The sequence below is a fragment of the Dipodomys merriami genome, unplaced genomic scaffold (assembly GCF_024711535.1).
Source record: "Dipodomys merriami isolate MVZ:Mamm:240054 unplaced genomic scaffold, mDipMer1.0.p SCAF_16, whole genome shotgun sequence".
Taxonomy (NCBI): domain Eukaryota; kingdom Metazoa; phylum Chordata; class Mammalia; order Rodentia; family Heteromyidae; genus Dipodomys; species Dipodomys merriami.
The window spans coordinates 28,878,067-28,901,677 of record NW_027202937.1 but is presented as its reverse complement, the minus strand read 5'-3'; the positions used below and the strand labels follow the sequence as shown (position 1 = coordinate 28,901,677).

The window sequence follows — 23,611 nt, the reverse complement described above, 5'->3', positions numbered from 1 at the left end:
CCAGCCAGGGCAGAGAAGTCTATGAGACTCATCTCCAATCAACCACCAGAAAACTGGAAGTGACACTGTAGCTCAAAGTGGTAGAGTGCTAGCATTGAGTGAAAGAGTCCAGGGACAGCACAAATGCTGGAGGGGGAGAGGAAGGGAGACCCTACCTATTGAAAAAAATGAAGTAAAATGGAATTAGGGTAGAATTCAAGTGGTAGTGTGTCTGTTTAGCAAGCACAAGGCCCTCAGTTCACATCACAGAACCACCACAAAACCAAAAAGGCTCATCATAGTCCCTTCTGGGCTCTCAAGTGTTCTCAGGTGCACTATTCAGTTCTTCTGCACTTGGCTCTTAGGAGGCCATTATCCTCACTTTAGAGATGAATCTTGATTCTGTGTCTGAGACTTGCTCCAAGTGTGTGCTGAGTCCTTCAAGAACAGATGCCATCTGCTGGACCACTGACATGCCAGTGGGTGTGAATCTTTCATTTTCCTTTGTATAATGTTATAGTGCACACTTAGTTGAGCAAATTGACATTATAGAAAGTGCCTTAGACCCTACAGTACTAAAACCATGTTAAATATATTATTTGCCCCTATAAAAATGTAATGTATTAAGTTTTGACTATGCTTCATAACATGTACTTCTCTAGTCAAGGTATTATTGTAAACATTCAGTGATGACGAATCAGTGTTAATGAAAAATCCTTGTTTCTCTGCAATGTGCTTCAAAACACAAACCTTTTGGGTTAAAAGCTTTAACATCTGTTAGGAAGATTTGTCATGTGGGTTTGGAATCTTAGATTTCCCCTGGATGAATTGTGCGGGCTGTTGACAACCAGACACCTGTCTGCAAAAATCTTTTCTTTGTATTCCCCTATTTCTAGACAATGATTTTTGTAAGACAATAAATTTAGTCATTATTTTTTTTTTTAAAGCAATGTAAGGAAACAGACAGTATTTAAATACCAAAGAGATGCTCAAGATGGGACTGACTAGTATGAGCAGCCTGTTAGTGGTACTTCAGTGGGGCTGGCTGGGTCGTTTCTTTTTATTGTTGTTGCTGTGGGTGATGGTTCTGGGGCTTGAACTTACTGTTGCCTCTAGTAGGACTTGAACTCAAGAGTCTGAGCGCTGTTCCTTAGCGTTTCTCTTAAGGCTTGTACTCTACCACATAAGCCACAGTTTCGCTTATAGTCTTTTGGGTGATTAATTGGATATAAGAGTCTGATGGACTTTGGTGCCTGGATTAGTGTCAACCTGTGATCCTTACTCAGGTTCTGCCTCTCTAGTAGCTAGGAATACAGGCATGAGCCACCAGAGCCTGATTATTTTCCTTGATTCTATGGGCTTGCTTTGTTGGGGTGCTGGAGATTGAACCCAGGGCCTTGCTTATGCTAGGCAAGCACTCTACCATCCCCGTTCCCTTAATTCTTAGAGTAACATGGATTCTTTATGCCCCAAACAACTTCTGACTTAGTAAGGGATCACTGCCTCTTTGTTTACCCTGAGTAAAGCAATCCTATTTTTAACCTGTGCCTCTTGGGAAACTTCTGGTCCCCAAATGGCACATTGCTCTGTGTTGCTATCTTTTCTTTGCCCATTAAAGCCATCACCATGGTGGCATTTAGTCCTCTCCAATCAAAAGCTACACACTCTATTTAATCTCTACCACATATTTTAAAGTACAGATTGAGTATACCTAATCCAAAATGTTCTGAAATAGGAAACTTTGCAAGAACTGACATAGGTTTAGAATTTTCATGCTTCAGAACAGATTTGGGGTGCTCAACCAGTTAAGTCTGTGCAAATATTCCAAAATCTAGGTGAGGGGAAAAAGTGCTTTTAGTCCCAAGCTTTTCAGATATTTAGCCTGCACTCTTGTTACTTTGATTACTACTTTAGGGATGAGGAAACTGAAGCAAAAACAGATTAATATGTTCACATCACCAGTAAATGGCAGAACCTGGTCTCCTTGATAGTTGCCGTGTTGCTTCAAGCCTGCCTGTTGGTGATGTTGGTCCAAGAGGGAGTGAGCTGGTTTCTTTTCTGTGTGTTTTACAGGTTCAGCACTAACACATCCTCTGGCAGCCCTTGGCTGTGGGAGTCAGGGTGTGCAGAGTAAGGGGTGTGGCTCTGAATCACCCACTGACCACCCACTGATCAAGCATGTCTCTCATTCATTCATTCAGCTGTTTACTGAGTACCTATTATGGATCTAATATAAAATATCCCTAAAAACTCAAGTGTTGAATGCATGATCTCTAGCCTCTCATACAGTTGAAAGGGGACCGGGTGGTTGGATTACAAGGGTGTTCATGTCATCAATGGTGAGCTTATAGCTGAATGTGCTATTGGGATGTGGAAGTAGGGCACTGTCTCTGAATGCCAGTACTGAGGTTTGAAATCAGGAACTCCTACTTGCTCAGCCAGTGCTCTACCAATTGAACTACTCTTTCAATACATAATTTTGCTGATTATTTTGGAGATGGAATCTCACTGATTTTTTTTTCCCCATTAGGCTGATCTCTGGATCTTCACCTCCTGAGTAGCTAGAATTCCAGACATGAGCCAATGGTGCCTGGCAGAAGGCTATATGTATCTTGTCCCAGAACCCCTTCTTCCTCTCAGTCTCTTCTCTTTGTCTGCCATAAGATGAGTAGCCTCCTCTACCATGGCTCTTGCCAATCTGTTATCTGCCTCACATCAGGTCCAAAGGGATAGAGCTTGCCAAGGACCTTGTACTGAAATCACTGAAAGGATGAATCAGAAACCCTTTTGTACTTTTTAAGTCAATTGCCTCTTCACAGTATTTCTTCATAGTGATAGAAAGTCAGCTGATATAGCACTGCCAAGAGTCAGAAACTGTGTATGGAGGTGTAATCATATTAATACCCATGGGTACCAACCCATGAGTTCCATTACTGAATCTAAGGACAAGTAAAGTGTTGGACTAGTAGGTAGGCCTGGGAAGGGTTCGGGAGAGTGTCTAGTTGGAAGCATGTGTTAGTGAGGTCTGGAGGACTTTGGAGAAGAGGCAGGAGGTGCAGTAAGTGGAAGGTCTTAATGCTGTCTTCAGGATTTTAGGGTGTAAGTGACAAGTGGGAGAGGTAGGAGGTGACCTGAGCAAACTGCATTTGAGAAAAAGTCACTGTGGTTTGTTGAAGAGGACAAACAAAAGAGAGGGGCTGAGTGGGTAAGCAACTCATTCAAATTAGTAAGCTGAGGGAAGGGATAGGAGAAAAACAAAGGAGGGGGCAACAGTCCTCGACAAGAAATGTACTCATTACCTTCCTCACATGACTGTGACCCCTCTGTAAAGCATTTTTACAATAAAATGAAAATTTAAAAAGACGTAGCTATTACTAGCTGGATAGAGAAGAGCTGGTATTTTGAATGATGGGGGTTGAGGGAAGTGGGTGAATCAGAGAGGTTTAGGAGGGGAACCAGCAAGGCATGGTGGATAAGACACAACAGGGCTGTAAGAAAGAGGCGTAATGAAGGGTGAACAAATGCAGCAGTGACACTCACTAGACACTGTTGAAAATGAACTATACAATTTGCGGGTGAGAATGGGAGGGAAAAAGTGGGAGAGAGCAGAGCTAGAGGTCCCATCGTCCAAAAAGAAATGTACTTTTTACCTGACTTAGGTAATTGCAGCCCCTCTGTACCATTACAATAATAATAATAAATAATAATAATAATAACAATAGAGGAGTCGCTGTATACCAGAGGAGCAGCAAGAGTGTTTGGATTTATTTCAGAGATGGAGAGCATCTCTGGGTGGTGTGGACATGCTAACTGTGATGTGCTCAAGTTGAGTTTGGGGGTATTTTTGAGACAAGGTGGGGGAACTGTGGAAGCGGTATTGGTGCATGGGATTCCAGAGGCCAAAATGGAGAAGGGGTGAAGATGGGGCTTGGTGTGCTCCATGAGTAAGAGAGTAACTGAGGCAGTGTGCAGAGATAAGATGACAGAAAGAGAGGGCTCAGCACCCGGCCTGCAAGAAGCTGGGAAGAGCAGATGGAGCAATAGGAGAAAAGCTAGGAATACTGAGGTGTGTGAAGAAGGAAAGGTACTTCACTGTGCAAATACAACCGAGCTCAGACTGGCTTAGCATCCTTATCTGAAACTCCAGGCACCAGAAGAGCTTTTGATTATTGGATTTTTCCAGGTATGAGGATATTCACATGCACACATACACACACATGTACACATACATATATATGAGAGAGATAGACGACCCAAGCTAGCGCAAAATTAATTGATTTCATACTTACCTTATACACATAGCCAGAAAGTGATTTTAAACAACATTTTAATAATTTGGAGTATGAAACAGTTTGTAGGTGCTGAACATAAAGGAGACTCGGACCCAATCACATGAGATCAGCCATTTTCCATGGTAGGGTTCCTGTTGGTGCTCAGAAATTTGCTGACTTTGGAGCATTTTGCATGTTTGTATGAGAATGTGGAATTGGACAATGAACTTGGCCACATGGAGGTCAGAGATTGCTGGGGTGCCCTGGTAGAGAGATGCGGTGGAATTGGAATGGGTTGGGGGTGAGACTTAAGAGATTAAACTTGTAGGCGGCTTTTATGAATCCTGGCCAGGAAGGGGGACGGAGAGAGCAAGGGGCAAGACTTCAGAGTGAAGGGGAATTTGATTAGTGTTTAAATTGCCCCCGGGAGGGACTCAGGCAAGAGGGAGCAGTTGACTAAGAGAGGCAGAGTAGATTATTGAGATTATAACACGGAAAAACAAGAGAACTATGAAAATGAAATGAGGTAACACAAGAAGTGCCCAGAGCTGTTGGTGACCTCTGTTGCGATGAAGATTTTTACCAGATCCTTTTCCAGGTTCCTATCTCTCTGCTCTGAATTGTTTTGACTATGTGTATTTATTTGATCCTGCTTTGTCTTTACTTCCTTTTAAAAAAGAAAGAAAGAAAAAGATTCCTTCAATTAACATCCTCTCTACTATCTTTTTAAATCCAAGTCAGTCTTCTGCAGTAATCTGTTGACTTCACTTTATTTGACCTATGGGAATGTAAAGTTCCCCTACATCCAGCCTTCTTGATCTGGAATTAATTTGCCTGGAAACCTAAAATGTTCTTCTGTCTTTCCTTGTATCATGGATTACTTTTTTTTTCTGAATTCTATCATTAAATTTATGATTGACTTTCTTAGATTTCTCCTGCTTTTTATCTGTTTAGTTCTGTAATTCTAGACTCTGTTGAATTGGCTGTCTTTAAGTAGAGCTTGTTGGATCTGTGTGTGTGTGTGTGTGTGTGTGTGTGTGTGTGTGTGTGTGTGTGTGTGTGTGTGTGTGTGTGTGTGTGTGTGTGTGTGTGTGTGTGTGTGTGTGTGTGTGTGTGTGTGTGCGTGCGTGTGTGTCTTTGTGTCTGTGTCTGTCCTGTTCATACCATGTGACAATAAAGTGTTTGGTATCACGTTGTTATTAGAAAATGAAGCTTTTGGGGCTGGGAAGGTGGCTCAGTGGTAGAGTGCTTGCCTTGCAATGCATGAAGCCCTGGGTTCGATTCCTCAGCACCACATAAGCAAAAAGAAAAAAGCTGGAAGTGGCGCTGTGGTTCAAGTGGTAGAGCGCTAGCCTTGAGCTGAAGAGCTGAGGGACAGTGCCCAGGCCCAGAATTCAGGCCCCACAGCCGGACCCTCCCTCCCCCCCCCCAAAAAAAAAGAAAATGAAGCTTTTAATTTTGGTGTCAGTTTTCATCCAAGTGCTGGTGCCTCACACCTGTAATCCTACCTACTTGGAGGCTAAGATCTGAGGGTTGTGGTTCAAAGCCAGCCAAGGCAGGAAAGTCTGTGAGACTCTTTTCTCCAATTAACCATCAGAAAACCAGAAGTGGCACTGTGGCTCAGGTGGTAGAGCGCTCGCCTTGAGCTAAAGAGCTCAGGGACAGCGTCCAGGCCCAGAGTTCAAGCACCATGACTGATAGAAAAATAAATAACATGCTGTTGAAATTCACTTTTTGTATGGACTGCAAATGCTAGTGTTTTCTCTGAGCATGGGCGGAGATCCATCACACGAGAGAGAGAGTGTAGTAAGTTGATTTGGGACTATACTTGGAAGTCATCCTCCTTGGCAGCTGGATGTCCAGCCAGAGCTTACAGAACAGCCCTTCGAGGAGAGCAAGGTTCCCCTGGAAGCGCTCTGTCACCCCCCTCACTTGAGATTGCATGGTTCCTTTCTTCTTCCCAAGGATCCAGAGGGGGCTGTAAAAGTGAAAAGCGTTTTGTATTTATTAATTCTGAGGTGCATTATTTTACTCCAAGAACAGGGAAAGCCTCTAGAACCTTTCTTATTTAGCAAGTACAATACAGATGACTATCTTGAATCCAAAATGCTGGTGACCAGATGTATTTCAAAGTTGGGAGTTTTGTTGATTTTGGAATCTTTGGATAGACACAGTAAGATAATCTTGGGGATGGGACCCAAGTGTAAATGTGAAATTTATTTATGTTTCATAAATCTATATATCTAACCTGATAGTGATTTTATGCAGTTTTTTCACATTTTGTACACAAGAAAATTTTATGATATAGAATTTTCCTTTTGTGAAATTGGACGTTTTGGAGCCTTAGATTAGGACTTGCAAATCAAGGGAAAATAGTCGCAGAATTCTGGACCAAATGGATTCTTTATTTTTATTTTTTCTAAACAGCTTATTTTAATTGTGAAAATACTGTACAGAGGGGTTACAATTACATGGGCAAGGTAATGAGTAAATTTCTTATCCAGCATTGTTGCCTCCTCCTTTGTTTCCCCTTCCCATCCCTTCCCATATCTCCCCATCTCCCCCTCCCCGCAACCGTGCCAAAGTTGTAAAGTTTGTTTTTCGGCATAACGTCTTGTACATCTCATTGTTGCAATGGGTCCACCTGTATCCCTATTTAAACAATTTGTTTTTCCCTTCCCCTCCCCAAATTATACCATTAAATAGAGTGAAAACAGGGTATGTTATACCATGGGGGAGGGACATACAAAGCAACAAAGAAATCATCATATAAATATGTTAGAAACAATAGCAAGAAAGAAAAACCATTTGAGTCCTTATCTTGGGGTTCATTTCACCTAACATCAACTTGTCTGACTGTTTCTGCTTGTCTCAGACATATACTAGTTATTGCAAATAAGGGAAACCATGGGACGTATGTTTCTTTGGGCCTGGCTTACGTCATTTAATATAATTTTTTACAGGTCTAATTCTACTTTCAACACCTGTTCTAGGTAGCTGGAACCTTCTGGATTAAACAGTGTGATTGTCACCAGATAGCTAAGCTTTGGGTGGTGACCTTCTTCTAATTCCCAATGTTATTGAAAAATTCAACAGCTACTAAGTTAGTTACTCTTCTATAAAAATAATATTAAAATCATGGAATTATTGTTGAAAAAGTAGATATAGCTGAGAGAGTAAGAGTGGCTTGTTTGGTTCATGACTTCGGATGCTTCTCATTTAGCTCCCTTGGTAAGGTAGAAGAGGTGCTTGGATGTGAAGTTCAGAATTGCCTTATACTTAGTACATATAATCAGCTATGTCTTATCACATGATTTTGCATTGCCAGGATTTGTCCGGGGAAGGCCTCCTTGCCTGATGTTAATGCCTGGGAAAACCAGCCTGCTTTTGTTTGCCACTCAAATTCCTACTTAAGCTACAAAAGGAATAAAGGGAGGCCATCTGACTTGATGATCTTCTTAAAGTCTTACCACGTCTGCTGCTGGCAGGGGCTAGCATTTTGTTGTGTCTTACAAACTTCTTTGGCCTTTAAAATAAATCTGTTTATGGAGGGGGAGAATGTGGCTGGGGGCGGGGGGGAAACTACTTGTACATAAAACAGCTGTTAAGCGAATCTCCACACACTAAGATCAAGAGAACGTGAAGAAATATGTCTCCCAGAGAACCCCTTTGCCAACTTGGAGCCTCCAGCAGAAAATAAATACAGCCACGCTACAAGTTTCTGGTAACTTAGTTACTGAAAAATAAATTGAGCTACTTAGACCCCTGAACCTTGATTTAAAAAAAGAAAAGAAAAAACCCCTCTGAATTCTACGGCAGTGATGAAGATGAGTCAAAGACGCTAGGCAGAATGTTTCTTTGCCCTTTGATTAACTGAGGCACCCCCCAAAGAGTCTTGGAAATGCACTAGATAGCAGTGCAGGCGTCCAGCTGATAGCAAGCAGGACCATGGGTCTCTGGTTCTCTAATCATCTACAATCAGAGAAGATTGTCCCATGGCTGAGCTTCCTCTGGCTTGGTTCACATCTTTGTGGCTTGCATTGGTTAAGGACGCTGGTACTTGGTGGCTCCAGGAAACCAGGGTGTTGCCCCAGGATGGCACTTCTGCCCTCCAGCCAGCTCCTGAACCCTCCTGGACAACACCTGGGAGGATTTATGGCCTGAGTGTCAGAGTGTTGTCTCTGAAAAGTGAATTCCCTGTAAATCTTCATGGTCACACTTAAGAGAATGCTGTTCGTGTGCTACAGATGTTTTACAGTTTACTTCCAAACAGCTGTTTTTCCCCTTCTGTAGTTGTTTTTCTTTTTCTTTCTCACTTTCTCTCTCTCTCTTTCTTTCTTTCTCTTTCTTTCTTTCTTTCTTTCTTTCTTTCTTTCTTTCTTTCTTTCTTTCTTTCTTTCTTTCTTTCTTTCTTTCTTTCCTTTCTTTTTCTTTCTTTCTTTCTTTCTTTCTTTCTTTTTTCTTCCTTCCTTACTCCCTCCCTTCCTTCCTGCCTGCCTGCTTTCTTTTGTTCGTTCCTTCTTTCCCTCTCTCCTCCCTTCCTTCCTTCCCTCCCTCCCTCCTCCCTCTCTTCCTTCCTTCCTTCCTTCCTTCCTTCCTTCCTTCCTTCCTTCCTTCCTTCCTTCCTTCCCTTCCTTCCCTCCCTCCCTCCCTCCCTTCCTTCCTTCCCTCCCTCCCTCCCTTCCTTCCTTCCCTCCCTCCCTCCCTCCCACCCCTTTCCTTCCCTCCTTCCCTCCCTCCCTCCCTCCCTCCCTCCTTTCCTCCCTTCCTTCCTTCCTCCTTCCTTCCTTCCTTCCTTCCTTCCTTCCTTCCTTCCTTCCTTCCTTCCTTCCCTCCCTCCCTCCTTTTCTCCCACCCTCCCTATTCCCTCCCCCTCTCTTCTTCTGTCTCCCCCTCTCCTCTCTCCCCCTCCCTCCCTCCCCCCTCCCTCTCTCTCCTTTCTTCCTTTCCTTCTTTCCTTCTTTCTTTCCTTCCTCCAGAAACCTTTCAACTCACATCCTTGGCACAGCTCCCTAAGTAGGTCTCACATTCCAGTTATGACATGCCCCTGACCAGCACCTGTTCCTACCTACTGCCATGGATGGAACAGGCTGCTGTTTTGAGAGTTACAAGAAGTCGTGTATGTGTGTGTCATGAGACAACACAGAAAGTAGGGAAAACACCAAGAATAGCTCCTTGCAGGTGACTCTTGTAGGGTCAGATGTCAAGTCGGGGTGTGTTTTCATTAAGGTTCAGTGCTTTGGTAGCTTGTGTGCCCTTTACACTTTGCCAGCAGCCTCAGAGCACAAGAGATAGAATGGGGAATAATTAAGATCTGTGGATAATCCTTAATTCTTGTTAATAGTTTTCATATCCTTATGATACTTTGCCCCACAGGGAGCTCTGTGGACTGACTAGTCTTTTGAGTTCAGTCTGTCTTTATCTTCTGATAAGGATATTGGGGAAAGACAAAGTCCAATCAACAAGGGTGGAATCATGGAGGAAAGAGAACAAATGAATTGGAAAATCATTCATTGAATAAATGCTGGACAAGGAACCAGGCTGAGCAAGTACAAGGTCTTGAATACAAATTCAGTACTACCAAATAGCCCTACAAACAAAGTGGTAAAAACAAAAAAAAGTGTAAATCAACTATTAGCAAAAGGAGTATGTGTGTGTGTGTGTGTGTGTGTATTCCAAGTCAGTTGTGCATATGCAAGAACACCATCTGTGCTGAAAACCGTGCATGGATTTCTCTAGAAGCACCGAAGTGAGTCAGTCTCTGGGATGGAGTTACACCTCTAAAACAGCAATCAAGTATTTGGGGATGAGGTGCTCAAAGCCATGAGAGTGAAAACAACCCATAAAAAGGATTTGGCCAGCTCTCAAAAATCTTAGACAGTTGCAACACAGTCTTTGGCTCCAGTGCTGGATTTTTCCCATTCATGTACTTTTTTTTGACAGATGAATTGTTGCAGGCTGTGGAAAAAAAAAACCAACTTCTGGGTGGAATCTGCAAAACTCCTCACTGGAGTGAGATCTGTTGGTGTGCATATTTGCTATTAGCAAACGCAGGTGCTGTGTGACTTGTGTGTGGTACCACGTGGTCCTAACTTGTTCTCTCAGTGCTAGCATGTTTTAGTGTTGAGTTGGAATGAGCTCTCAATTTAGTAAATACTAGACACAGACTGTGTATTTCTTAACTCCTATGGAATGTTTATTACTTTCATTATAGTAATAAGATTCTTAGCCAGAAGCCCACAAAATGACTTGATCTTGACATTTCCTTTCTAAAGCTGTCTTTTTGCTGATAGGCCAGTATGAATTCATGTTTGGCATCACCAATTCCCCTTGCAGACTGCTGACCATGGTAGTATTTTTGCTAGTTTTCATTTTTCAGGCAGGGTCTTATGCTCCCTGCCTGGGCTCAAACTCATGATGCCCCTGCCTCAGCTTTCCGAATGCTAAGATTATAGCTGTGAGCCACTGTTACCTGGTTTTTAGAAATCAAGTTGTTAGCTGGGTGCTGGTGGCTCAGGCCTATAATCCTAGCTACTCAGAAAACTGAGATCTGAGGATCATGGTTCAAAGCCAGCCTGAGCAAGAATGTCAATGAGACTCTTATCTCCAATTAACCACCAAAAACTCAGAAGTGAAGCTGTGGCTCAAATGTTAGAGTGATAATCTTTTTCTTTTTTCTTTTCTTTTCTTTTTTCTTTCTTTTTTTTTTTTTTCCACTTGTAGGGCTTGAACTCTAGGCCTGGGCGCTGTCCCTCAGGTCTTCAGCTCAAAGCAAGTGCTCTAACACTTGAGCCACAGTGGCACTTCCGATTTTCTGGTGGTTAATTGGAGATAAGAGTCTCACAGACTTTCCTGCCTGGGCTGGCTTTGAACTGTTATCCTCAGATCTCAGCCTCCTGAGTAGCTAGGACTACAGGCGTGAGCCACTGACGCCCGGCAGAGTGATAATCTTGAGCAAAAAAAAAAAAAAAAAAGCTCAGGGACAGCATTCAGGCCTTGAGTTGAAGCCCTAGGACCAGCACAAAACAAAACAAAGAAGACAAAATTAAATTGTTTCCATGTATTAGGTACCCTATCCAGACTGATAGTTCTAAATATAAATTCTTCGTTTTTATTTTTGTCAGTCATGGGGCTTGAACTCTGGGCCTGGGCGCTGTCCCTGAGCTCTTCAGCTCAAGACAAGCACTCTACCACTTGAGCCACAGCGCCACTTCCAGTTTTCTGATGGTTAATTGGAGAAAAGAGTTTCATGAACTTTCCTGCCCGGGTTGGCTTTGAACCACAATCCTCAGATCTCAGCCTCCTGAGTAGCTAGGATTACAAGCATGAGCTACTGGCGCCTGGCTTTAAATATAAATTCTTAAAAATATGGCCTATGCGAGATACTATAACATGATCATTAATGTTTACTTATTAGTTGAGACCTCCCCCAGGTACAGAAGGGCTTTGCACAACTTTGGAATTAGATAAGATGGAAACCTTGCAACTATTTCATTGTGTGTTAGCTTTCTCAGCTCTGTCCTGTATATTGTAAGAGCCACTCAACTTCAAAGAAGACACTCAAGGGCATGTGTGCTTTGTATACTGCTACAGAATGAAAAAAATGATGAGTCATAGATTCTAAATCTGTCTTCTGTGCAGATGTTGAATAACGGGATGCCTTCATGTCTCTCTTTCTATTTTTTTTTTGGGGGGGTCCAGTCGTGGGGCCTGAACTCTGGGCCTGGGCGCTGTCCCTCAGCTCTTCCGCTCAAGGCTAGCGCTCTACCACTTGAGCCACGGTGCCACTTCCGGCTTTTTTCTTTTTGCTTATGTGGTACTGAGGAATCGAACCCAGGGCCTCAGGCATGCAAGGCAAGCACTCTACCTCTGAGCCACCTTCCCAGCCCACCTTCATGTCTCTTAAAGGCAAAAACTAAAGATGATATTGTCGAATACTGAGATTCTAGGCTCTGGCCAGAGCCTAGTGCTTCCTAGTGAGCTCTTTACCACTTGAGCCAAATCTCCAGGCTGAGAACTATATTTATTTGTTTCTGGGGCTTGAACTTAGGGCCTTTTACTCTTGCTTGTTTTTGTTTATTTTCCTTCTTTTTTTCTCAAAGCTAATGCTATACCACTTGAACCACACCTCAACTCTTCTGGCTTTTTGCTGTTAAATCAGATGTAAGAGTCTTGAATATTTCTGTCTATGCTGACTTCAAACTGTAATTCTCAGATCTTAGCCTCTTGAGCAGCTAGAATTATAGGCATGTGCTACTGGCATCTGGATTAGACCTAATGATTATAAAAAATAAATTTGGATAGTTGTCAAGGGTAAACCCAACATCCTCCAAATTATAACTGTGTACATACTTTAAATGTCTATTTTATTGAAATGCAGAAATTAGACATTTTTCTCCTTCCTATTTGGGAAACATTCATCAAGAAAATGGTGGCAAAACCAGCCATCAATGACACAAGTGAAGCAAAGCAGAAGTGGTAACATTGGTTAAGAGGTTAGCAAGATCTCATTTCAGCAAACAAGCTGGAGATGTGGTGAGACTACCTGTACATGAAGGTGTAGAGGAGAGAGGCCTGGGCAAAAAGAGTAATAAGAACCTATCTGAAAACAATACACTAAAGGTGTAGTAGAACACCAGCCTAGCAAGTGTTGGGCACACTAATTCAAACCCCAGTATTGCTAAAGCAAGCAAATAAACAAGGGTAGGGGGAGTGTACAACTTGATTTGATACAAGTATACATTGTGAAGTAGTTAATGTAGTTAAAGTAAGCAGTATGTCCCCCGCCTCAGAGCTGCTCTTCCTTGTGTGTGATGGGAAGACTGAAGGTTCAGCCCTTTAGCAAATGTCAAGTGTGCAGTGTGGTCTAATTCATGGTGCTGGACCTCAAGTCTCCCTCCAACCCTTGTTCATCCAGTGAAATGGAGACTTGGCATCCCTGACTCCATCTCTACTTTAATTAAACAAGAAAGGACAACATTGCTGGGTGCTGGTGACTCACATCTGTAGTCCTAGCTACCGTGGAAGCCAAGATCTGAGGATCAAGGATCAAAGCCAGCCTGGGCAAAAGAGTCTGAGACTCTTTTCTTCAATTGACCACCAAAAAGCCAGAAGTAGAGGCATGGCTCAAATGATAAAAATGCCAGCAAAACAGCCCAGCAAAAGCATGAGGCTCCGAGCTCAAACTCCAGTGCTGGTGCATATACCCCCAAAAAGCAAAATTTTTAAAAATCAAATATCTTTAAAAGATATAACAGGCAGTTGGAAATGGGAAGAAAAATGAGTTCATATTTTAGATAACCTCACTCTTTGCCTGGGTTGACGTGGACTATGATCCTCCTATTTATGCTTCTTACTATAACTGGTATAACAAATATGGGATAATCACTATGTCCAGCCGTTTCTGTTGAGCTAGGGCTTTGTGAACAAAGCCCTACAGCTGTGATCCTCCCAATCCGCCTTGCATGTAGATGTGATGACATGTATGTACTACTGTGCTCAGCTATTGATTGAGATAGGGTCCTAGAAACTTCTTGCCAGGCCTGGCCTCTAACTAAAATCCTGCAGATCTCTGCTAAGTAGCTAAGATTACAGCCATGAGACACCAGCTCTTTTGACTGCCTTTTGTGTTTTTTTTTTGCCAGTCCTGGGACTTGACTTCTGGGCTGTGGTGCTGTCCCTAGGCTCTTTTTTCTTTACTTTTTTTTTTTTTTTTTTTTTTTGTTGGTTGTGGATCATGAACTCTGAGTCTGGGTGCTTTCTCTGAGCTCTTCAGCTCAAGGCTAGCACTCTTCCACTTGAGCCACAGCACTATTTACTGTTTTCTGGTAGTTTATTGGAGATAAGAGTCTCAGACTTTCCTGCCTGGACATGGCTTCAAATCATGATCCTCAGATTTCAGCCTCCTGAGTAACAAAGATCACAGGCATGAGCCAGGTGCCACCTGGCTCCTGACTGCCTTTTATAGACAAGTCCTCCTATCTTTTCAAGATGAAAAAGGTTCTTAGGGTCTCATGGTCTTGGTCTACTCACAGGGTACCTTTGGGATCTAGAGGCCAGATGCTTTGCACACTTTCTGCCTGCCCAGAAACTGGGTTGGGGGGCTGGCAAGGTGGCTGGCACAATATGTCTGATCAGGGTCCTGGACACATCTCATATTTCTGTCTCTGTTGCTTAGGTCATTTTTTCCATCATTCTGAGTGACCCCTAGCCCCATGCCTGGTTCTGGTATTACCAGTTGCCATGCGTGATATGTCTCTGTGTGTGTTCACGTGATACTCAAGTGTGTGTTCAAAGATTTTCTTCATAGGCCCTTATTTCCTGCCCCTTCCACTTTGTGAGAGTTGCTCTAACATCTGGCCCCTCCCACTTCTTCCTGCCCTTCGAACGACTCACTGGAGGCCTCTTACATTTCCACATGCACCCTGTGTGCAAGCTTTTCACCATGAGTGTTGGAATAGCTCAAGTCTATTTGTCTTTCATGATGCCCTTGACCCACTTCCCTATCCTTGAAAGCCAACTCCCTGCTTCAGTACTCCCTGTAGGCAAGTTCCTACGGGTCATCATGTTTCTTCCCTCAGCTACCCCATCATGGGGCTTTCCCTTCCTGTCCAGGGGAGGAGCGTAGTGGTGGCTTGCATGGTGGGGGGCAAGGGGAGGAGCCTTCTCTTCTCTTGTGACTTTTTCCTTATCCCAACACGTGTAGAATCACATCTACTTCTAGAGTTCTTCTAACTGCTTTCAGGTACACTTCTTTTTATTAGTTTACATCAGTTATAGAGGGGGAAGGATTTCCTTGTTACATTTCTGCACGTTGACAATACACTCTAATCAGTCTCTCCCCTCAATCACTCTTCCTTTCCCAAAATAATTTTAACAGGTTTCATTGTTCTATTTTCATAGTTGCAACCTGTTTTGACTACCTCCTCCCATCAGCGCCCCCTCCCCAGCAGAGCCTGGTTCTCTTTCCCTGCTGCTATGAAGACACATTTATCCCCTGTCTATCTGTAATCACTCCCCAGCTCTTTGGCACAGCTCAGTGGCATCGTCCTCCCCTCCTCCCCCCAGGTGTCTATGCCACCCAGTCTTGCATTTTCTCAGCTCTTTCTGTCACCTCTTGCAATCACTGCTCTGGACTCTGAGGTATTAACATTCTCTGGCCTCTGCTCTTGATGTGTTCTACCTCATCATCTTCATGGCCATGTCACCTCCTTCCAAGGATTTCAGTAGTCGGGAGCTGATGTCTCTTAACCCAGAATACATTCACTTATTCTCCTCCTACCCAGCTGTGCCCTGAACATCACTACTTGAAAGTCCAGGAATGCCCACGATTCACCAGGCATGAACCCATGACCCACTGACCCCAATTCTGAGACTTGTCCATGTTCTCTGCTCAGAGGTAACACTGGGTACAGCTTCTTATGCCAGCTTAAAGCATCATCTTGGATTCTTCCTCTTGTTTCTCTCCTCCTCATTACAGTGCCCAGAACTTATCAGGCTCTCTCCCTTAGGTGTTTCCCTTCTATGTACCTATTTTGTGTGGTGTGTATGCTGGTACTGGGGCTTGAACTGGTGCTCTACCACCTGAGCCACAGCTCCATTTCTGGCTTTTTGGTTGTTAATTGGGTATAAGAGTCTCATGTGGGCTGGGTGCTGGTGGCTATTCCTGTAATCCTAGCTACTTAGGAGGCTGAGATCTGAGGATCATGGTTCAAAGCCAGCCCAGGCAAGGAAAGTCCATGAGACTCTTAACTCCAATTAACCACCAGAAAATCAGATGTGGCGCTGTGGCTCAAGTGCTAGAGTGCTCATCTTGAGCTAAAATGCTCACGGACAGTGCCCAGGCCCAGAGTTCAAGCCCCACAACTGACAAAAAAAAAATCTCATGGACTTTCCTGCTTAGTCTGGCTTTGAACCGTGAACCTCAGATCTCAAACTCCTAAGTAGCTAAGCTTATAGATGTGAGCTACTGGCACCTGGCCTATCCATATATCAATTAATTTTCATCTAAACCAGCACCCTGCAATGCTTTTTAGACCTTACAGAAACAGATTAGTGTTTTGTATCCTTCAGAAAAACAGAACCAAATGAGAGATATACAATAATTTATTCTAAAGAATTATAATTTTAGGGTGGACTAAGGTAGACCATTCCAAATCTTCAGGGAAGGCTACAAGTGAAGGCAAGAATTAATGCTACATGGTCTTTTTTTTTTTTTTTAACTTAGAAAACTTCTTTAGGTCCTTAACTGATTGGGCAAGCCCCACCCACATTATTAAGGACAATCTTCATCCCTTCAGCTCCACTGAATGTGAGTGTTAATATTATTTACAGAGCTCTTCTCAGTGATACCTATATGTGTTTGATTGCACCATTGGGAACTGTAACTTACCTGGGTTGACAGTTCTCTTGAGCAGATGTTTCTCTAGCACACTTTTCCAGACATGTATTCCTTGATACTGATATGAGCTGTGACATCATGTGTGTAGCCTAGTGGACTGTGTCTTGTTCAGTACCCATATAAATAGAAATACAGGTGACAACCGTGTGTCAATGCATGTTTATCAGTTGCAACAAATGTGGGGCCATTGCTGGTAATTAGAGAAGGGTGTGTGTGTGTGTGTGTGTGTGTGTGTGAGAGAGAGAGAGAGAGAGGGGGGGGGGGCGAATAAGAGAGAGAATTAGAGTGAGCATAGTGGGTTATGGGAAGTCTGCACCTTCTTTTGCTTATACTACTATGAACTTGCAAACAATACTATTAAAATGAAAATCTGGGCACCTGTGGCTCATGCCTGTAATCCTAGCTGTTCAGGAGGCTAAGACCTGAGGATTCCAGTTCAAAGCCAGTCCACACAGGAAAGTCCATGAGACTCTGATCTCTAATTAACCACCAAAAAGCTGGAAGTATAACTGTGCCTCAAGTGGTAAGGCATTAGCCTTAAGCATAAAACGTCAAGGACAGCACCCAGGCCCAGAATTCAAGCCCCAGGACCATCTCATTTGGGAAGTTCACTAGTTTACAAATAATTAGTGAGGATTGGCCTCACCTTTGTTTTTATTTTTCCGGAGGGGTCCATGAGATGTACATTTTCCTAGCTTGTCCTCGGGTACTGTCTATAAATATAATGCAATACCTTATGCTGAATACTATCTAGAGAAAAGTTGGCATGTGTGGTGGTCCACTCCTGTAATCCTAGCATTTGCAAGCTGGTGCAGGAGGAGCACAAGTTTGAGATCAACCTGGACTAAAGTGAAACACTATCAAAAGTTATTTAGTTTAAAGTTTGGGAGAGTAAAAGTCCAAAACCAGTGGCTCCATGGATAAAGCCTTGGGGTAGGAGCCTCTTGGCTGAGTTCCATAATAGTTGAGTCCTCTCATGGCTGGATCCATCATAATGGTGAGAGAACATCAGAGAGTGATCACAAGAAAGATACTAGTCTCACTCTGACAACTTATTTTCTGGAGAATGAACCCAAAAGTCCCATGAGAACTACTTTTATCCCTTTCCTGGACAGTGTATATAAAGACCAATCATTGGGTCCTGCCAATCACCTCTCAGCACTAAAGGCCAAGCTTCCTACCTGTGAACAAATGATATCCAAATCATAGCAGTCCATGTGTCTGTCTTGACCTCTGTCTCTTAATCCAAGCCTGCACCTGCTGCTGTCATCTGGCAAGGCCTTTTCAGAGCACCTGGCTACCTACGTACTAGCACATTTCATTCTTGAGCACGTGGGGAAAATACCAGCCTTGTCTCTAACCCCTGGGGTCTTCATTCGCTCGCACTTTCCCAGTCAGATCTGCTGGGTGGACATGAGGAGAGTGGATGGGATAGAACCTGGAGATGGGAACCATCCAGATTGCCTTTGCAGAGAGACCAGTGAGGGCCTGGGCTAAGAAAGGTGATGCTGTAGATGGAGAACTGGATGCAGTGTAAAAAAGTACCAGAAAGCCCAGCTCCCATGACTTTGTCCTGAGTAGAAAGAGGAACATGCAATAAGAGGTGAAGTGTTGAAGATGAGTCCTAGGCATGTTGTCTTAGAGGACTTGACCGTATATAGATAGAGATCTTGATTGTGTGAGGTGGATGGTGGTGCCTCAAAAATGAGAGCATGATGAGGAACAAGTTAAGGGCAAGGTGACAAGTTGAGTTTCAAGGATGCATGAAAAAGAGGAGGGAATCAGGTGTGACATTTTGCTGGAAAGGTCAAGAATAGCAATACAGATTCTAGAATCTAGAGCCTCCAGTAATAACCAACACCATAGCATGGGCAAGATTGGTCTGAAGAATATATATAGGGTGAAAATGTGATTACTGGTTTAGATCAAGACACCAGTGGTGAAGAGGATCCTGGAAAGGAGGCAAAATGGAATCAGAATGGTGTTCAGTGCCAAGAACTGTGATGAAGAATGTTGCATTGTTGTACAGAGAGGTCTTGAAAGAAAAAGAATGCTGCCTGGATTTCCAGAGGGAGCTTCTTGGTGGCCTGAGGGAGAGAAGTTTTGATAGACTTTGTGAGGACGAGTCAAGATTGCAGCCAGTGGCTGAGAAGGATTAGTTTTGATGTTGTTGGGCAAAAAAAAAAAAGAAAAAAGTTCTCTTTCCCACCCTGCTCCCCACATTGTTGCTTTAAGGCATGCTAAATGATAGTTTCTCCTTCCTTATACATAGCAATATTAGTTCTGGGCTTTGTCTTGGTGCTGGAATATCTGAGCTAATTTTTCCTAAATTCTTACATTCTGTTTAGAGAAAAATCTTCTTTATGGGTTGAACATCTCAACTAAATTCTTTGTGAGGAAGTTTTGCCAGAAAAAGTCACACTTATTTTATGTACTTTTTTTTCCCTTACTGCTTTACTAGCACCTATTCCTACTTAGTATGTAATCAATACATAGTGGGATTTTATTTTATAACAAGATTTACTCTGTAAGCAAACAGACTTTTTGGTAATAAATTACTGGACTCAAAACAATAACATGTTTATATTTGCAAATTATTGGTCTAGCTCAGGAAATGTTCATCTTATTCAGCGTTATCTGAACCTGGATAATTGGTTCTATTTTAGAGGAATAGCATAGCCTTAAGGCTCATAACAATAACTCCCATTGGGGTTTAGAGAGTTTTCTTTTTGTCAAGTGCTTTGGGGTTGTGGTTTTTTTTTTTTGTCAATAGAAATGTAAATTTTCTTTAAAGAATTCTTTTTTTATTTTAATTTTAATTTTTTGTGAACATACTGTATAGAGGGGTCACAATTACATGGGCAAGATAATGAGTACATTTCTTATCAAGCATTGAAGCCTCCTCCTTTGTTTACCCTTCTCATCCCTTCCCAGCCTCCCAAGAATTCTTTATTAAGGTGCATCTCTTCATAATATGTTTCACTGTAGGCCAACCAATGCCATGATGTGAAGTACTTGTTAAAACATCAGAAAATCTTGCTGTGACTATCACAAATACACAGCACCATACTCTTTGTAGAGATGACACACTGGAAATTTCAGGTGGTGCTTATTTTTAAATATATGCTCTATTTAATGTGTCCCTAAGTTCTCGGTCTCCAAATAAATCTAGCACAGACATACAAAACATAGGCTGTTAAAATTCCAAGCAGTCAAATGTATAGACATTTTTGACTTTCTTTTGGCATCTAAAGTAAGGCACTAATATTCTAATATGCGATGTAGCTTAATCTCATTAAGTATCGAAGGATTCGCTGAGTGAAAAGTTAAAGTTGGGAATTGTCCTTGGCAAACAGATGATGCTTATAAATTATATCAATGTGAAATTGGATTTTAGGTGAGAAAAACAAGAGTGGGTGTTGAGAGGGAGTCATAAGCCACCAGACTGCACATGGCAACATTTCACCATACAACTGTACTCAGTGGACGTTATTCACAAGTGTACCTTTGATTTATTTTTCTCCCTGGGTCTGTAAATCTCTTTCTTGGAGTGCAAATTATATGAGTAGTAAGTTCCATGTGCCAGCAGATGGCTTGGTTCATCTCAACTTTATTAAATATAGCAACAACAAACAGTAGGTCTCTGCAAGTCTTAGGGAAGCTCAGCATGAGAATTAAATGTATCTTAGGTTCTACATTTTAACTTGATGTACATTTTTATACTAACTGGTCTTATGATGATTTGCTCAGTCCTGATGCATTGATCAAGAGGCAGAAACTAGAAATTGAAACAATCAGGCAGGTCCTCCTGCTTCTCTTTCTCCTAGGAGGGAATGACTTGTGTGTGTCATTGTATTTTGCATCTTATGTTCTGCTTGCATTCTTTCTTTAATAAGCTTTTGGAATTCTCTAGCAGTCTCATCTGTGTGTGAGTGAAAGTGAGCAAGTGTCCGTGCACTCGCGAATGCGTCAGTACTGGGGCTTGAACTCAGGGCCTCAGACACTCGCTTGGCTTTTTTGCTCAAGGTTGACACTCTACCACGTGAGCAGCACCACCATTTCCAGCTTTACGGTGGCTAATAGGAGATGAGTCTAAGGACTTTTCTGGGTTGGCTTCAAACCAAGATCCTTAGATCTCAGCCTTCTGGGTAGCTAGTATTACAGGTGCAAGCTGGCTTTCTAGCAGTCTGATCTTGAACTGTTAATGAGTTGGCTTGTTTAGTTGGATAAAGTACCAAGGAGACCAAGTATTGGATTCAATAATAACAAAAATTACCCAGATTTTACGTAAGTGCGTATCACTGTGAAGTTCATTAGTTCTTCTACATTTGAAGGCCATATGGGATGGGTATCCCCTTAAGCCAAGTCAGCCAAATCCTTGCTATGAGTCATGGGTTAAAGCCAGACACAGAACCTGATGGTAAGGATTCTGGGCCCTACAGAATCCCCATGGATGAAACTGACCACTTTCTTCATCCTAAAGAGAATAAACTGGGGCCTAAGGAAACCAAGTTCCAGTGTATCCCACAATCTTAGAGTTGGTACTGGATGGGCACCGTTCCAGGCCAGTACTTCCTGCTAACGTAGATGTGGATGCCTCAGCAAACATCCCACATTGTCATAAATGAGCAAAAGCATACCGACTTAGGATTCACATTCCCACGTTCCCTGTGACGTCCCCCAAACCACCACATCCTGTGAGCCCTATTCATCCCAGGTATTCTACACTCCCGCACCAAGCATGACTGCACCACTGTGTTTGGTGCTTAGGACCTGTGATGGAGGATGGGAGGCAGGCACAAACATAGAGCATGCACCTGTTAATGAGAAATATTTAAAATAGTCCTGGGCCTTTGTGCCACATGTAACCTAAGGAAGATGATCTATAAACAAATTCTATTAGGTTCAGACTCTCTAACAAGCTGAGGAATCAGAGAAATCCATGCCAGGGTTAGAGGTGACTTCACAGACTCCATGGCTTCATGCCCAAGCAGCATAGGGGAACTAGAAACGTGGGCCTTCTGGCAGGCTAAGGGAGATTGGATCATCTCATTACATCATTTTTAATTATTACCTCTTGACCTCATTCACTTGCTTTCTCTCACCACATCATGTACTGATTTTAATTGGTCAGTAGCCGAAGAGTAACAAGCTTACTCCAACTTTCCAACATAGAACACTCAAAATTTGGGCTACTGCAGATTCCATGGTTTAGGATGGCAAATTATGCCAAGCAGGCCGAGAGGAGAGGGCAGCTTGTTCAACAGAATAACCTCATTGGAAAGCCTGAGTGCCAAGCTCACTTGTTAAAATTACTACAGGCAGTTCTCAATTATCCATTGCAAGGATTATTTATGTGGTAGATGGTCCGTAGTCACCAAGTCTCAGCCAATCAAAGCAGGGGGCAGAGTCAGATGCTATTTCAGTAATTATGCAGAAAGTTAAAATTTAGGAAGAATTACTTTTAATTTGGATTCATTCAGGGAAGCCTTGTTGAAAAATTTTTTTGGATTTACTATTTTATTTCTAAACATCTTTCATATACAACAGTGTGTGATTCTAGCTGCTTTTAAAGGAGGCGTTTTCATTTCTGTCTAAAGTATGGAATGCTTCACAAATTTGTGTGTCATCCTTGAGCAGGGGTCATGCTAATCCTTGTTTCTTTTTTCAAAATTATCTTTAAGTAGTTGTACAAAGCAGTTTATGCATACAGTGTGCCTTGGCCAATGTCACCCTTTTGAACATTCTCACCCCCAGGTTAATCTTCTGTATCATTCCAAATTTAGTATATGTGCTGCTGAAGTGAGCACAGAAATTTTTTTTAAGAGAGTGAAGTTCTGATTCTTTTTCCCCAAAGAAGAGTTACTTGTTTTTAGCTGATTAGTGTATATCAGAAGGATAAATTGCAATGAAATTTCAGGTCTCTTCCAATGCCAGCATTCCGTCAAGGTAGGACTATGACTTTAAAACAGGAGCAATACCTGGCAATCAGCTAGCCAAATAATCTGCCCAGTTAGTATAGCTTAATAAATAAACAGGCATGATTTGTCATTGACACAAAGAACCAAGCCAGCCCTATTCTGACTAATAGTGCAGTTGCACTGTTATTTTTAAAAGTTTACAGTGCTTTAAAGCATGTAATCTTGGAAACTTTATCATTGAACGAGATTTGAGTTTAGTCTCCATCCTGTCTAGCAGTTGAGCTTGTTCTTTTATATAGTTTGTCATCTCCATTTGCTTAGTGAACTGACCTTGGTAAATGTCAATGCTGAAGGATCTCCTACCACCAAAGAAGAATTGATGAGGTTCCTGGTATTCACATTATTCTCTAATGGCCAGAGTTGGCACTATTGGAGGTTTTGGAATCTTTAGAAGTGGGGCCTAGTGAGCAGCCTTTAGGTCATTGTGGGGGTGGAATGGCCCTTGGAAGATATGTAGTTGTCTCCTTTCCTTTGTCTTTTGTTTCCTGGTTGTGAGGTGAGTAGTTTGCTCCATCACACAAAGCCTGTGAAAGCCAAAGTAACAGATCCACTGGTCTTAGAGCAGAACTTATGAAATGGCAGCCAAAAGAAATCTTTTCTATTTAGTAAGTTCATTGTCAGTGTTTTTCAAAATGATGGTGACAGAAAGCTAACAGTGTAAGATGCTATTTTAGTTTTCCAGTTATTTGTTATCATATGTGTATCAGCATATCTTCTACTCCAGATGAATGTATTATAAGAGAATGATGTATGGGAGGGAGTGTGCATTTATTCTCTAAGAGGCCCCACACTGGCACATGGTCTCCTTCCTCTCCTCACAAACCCACCTCCACACACAGCAGAGTTACTGTCAGCATACAGATCTACTTCTACATTCCTCCTTCATAATAATAAGTAAAGAAAAAAGAGATAACAAATATAATCATTTTTTGAAATCATAAGTGAAATTTTAAAGATGGATCTAAAAAATTGTCTTAGAA

The 23,611-nt window shown here is 42.4% G+C and overlaps 1 protein-coding gene and 1 non-coding gene across 2 annotated transcripts in view; one reads left to right on the top strand and one right to left on the bottom strand.

Annotated features, from left to right (window-relative positions):
- Positions 1 to 23,611, top strand: part of Bmp6 (bone morphogenetic protein 6) — a 176,608-nt gene that overhangs the window by 68,907 nt on the left and 84,090 nt on the right. The gene's annotated exons all lie outside the window — the stretch shown is intronic.
- LOC138828527 (U6 spliceosomal RNA) lies at positions 22,246 to 22,347 on the bottom strand. The gene has a single exon (XR_011372278.1). It is a non-coding gene; the product is annotated as a U6 spliceosomal RNA (small nuclear RNA).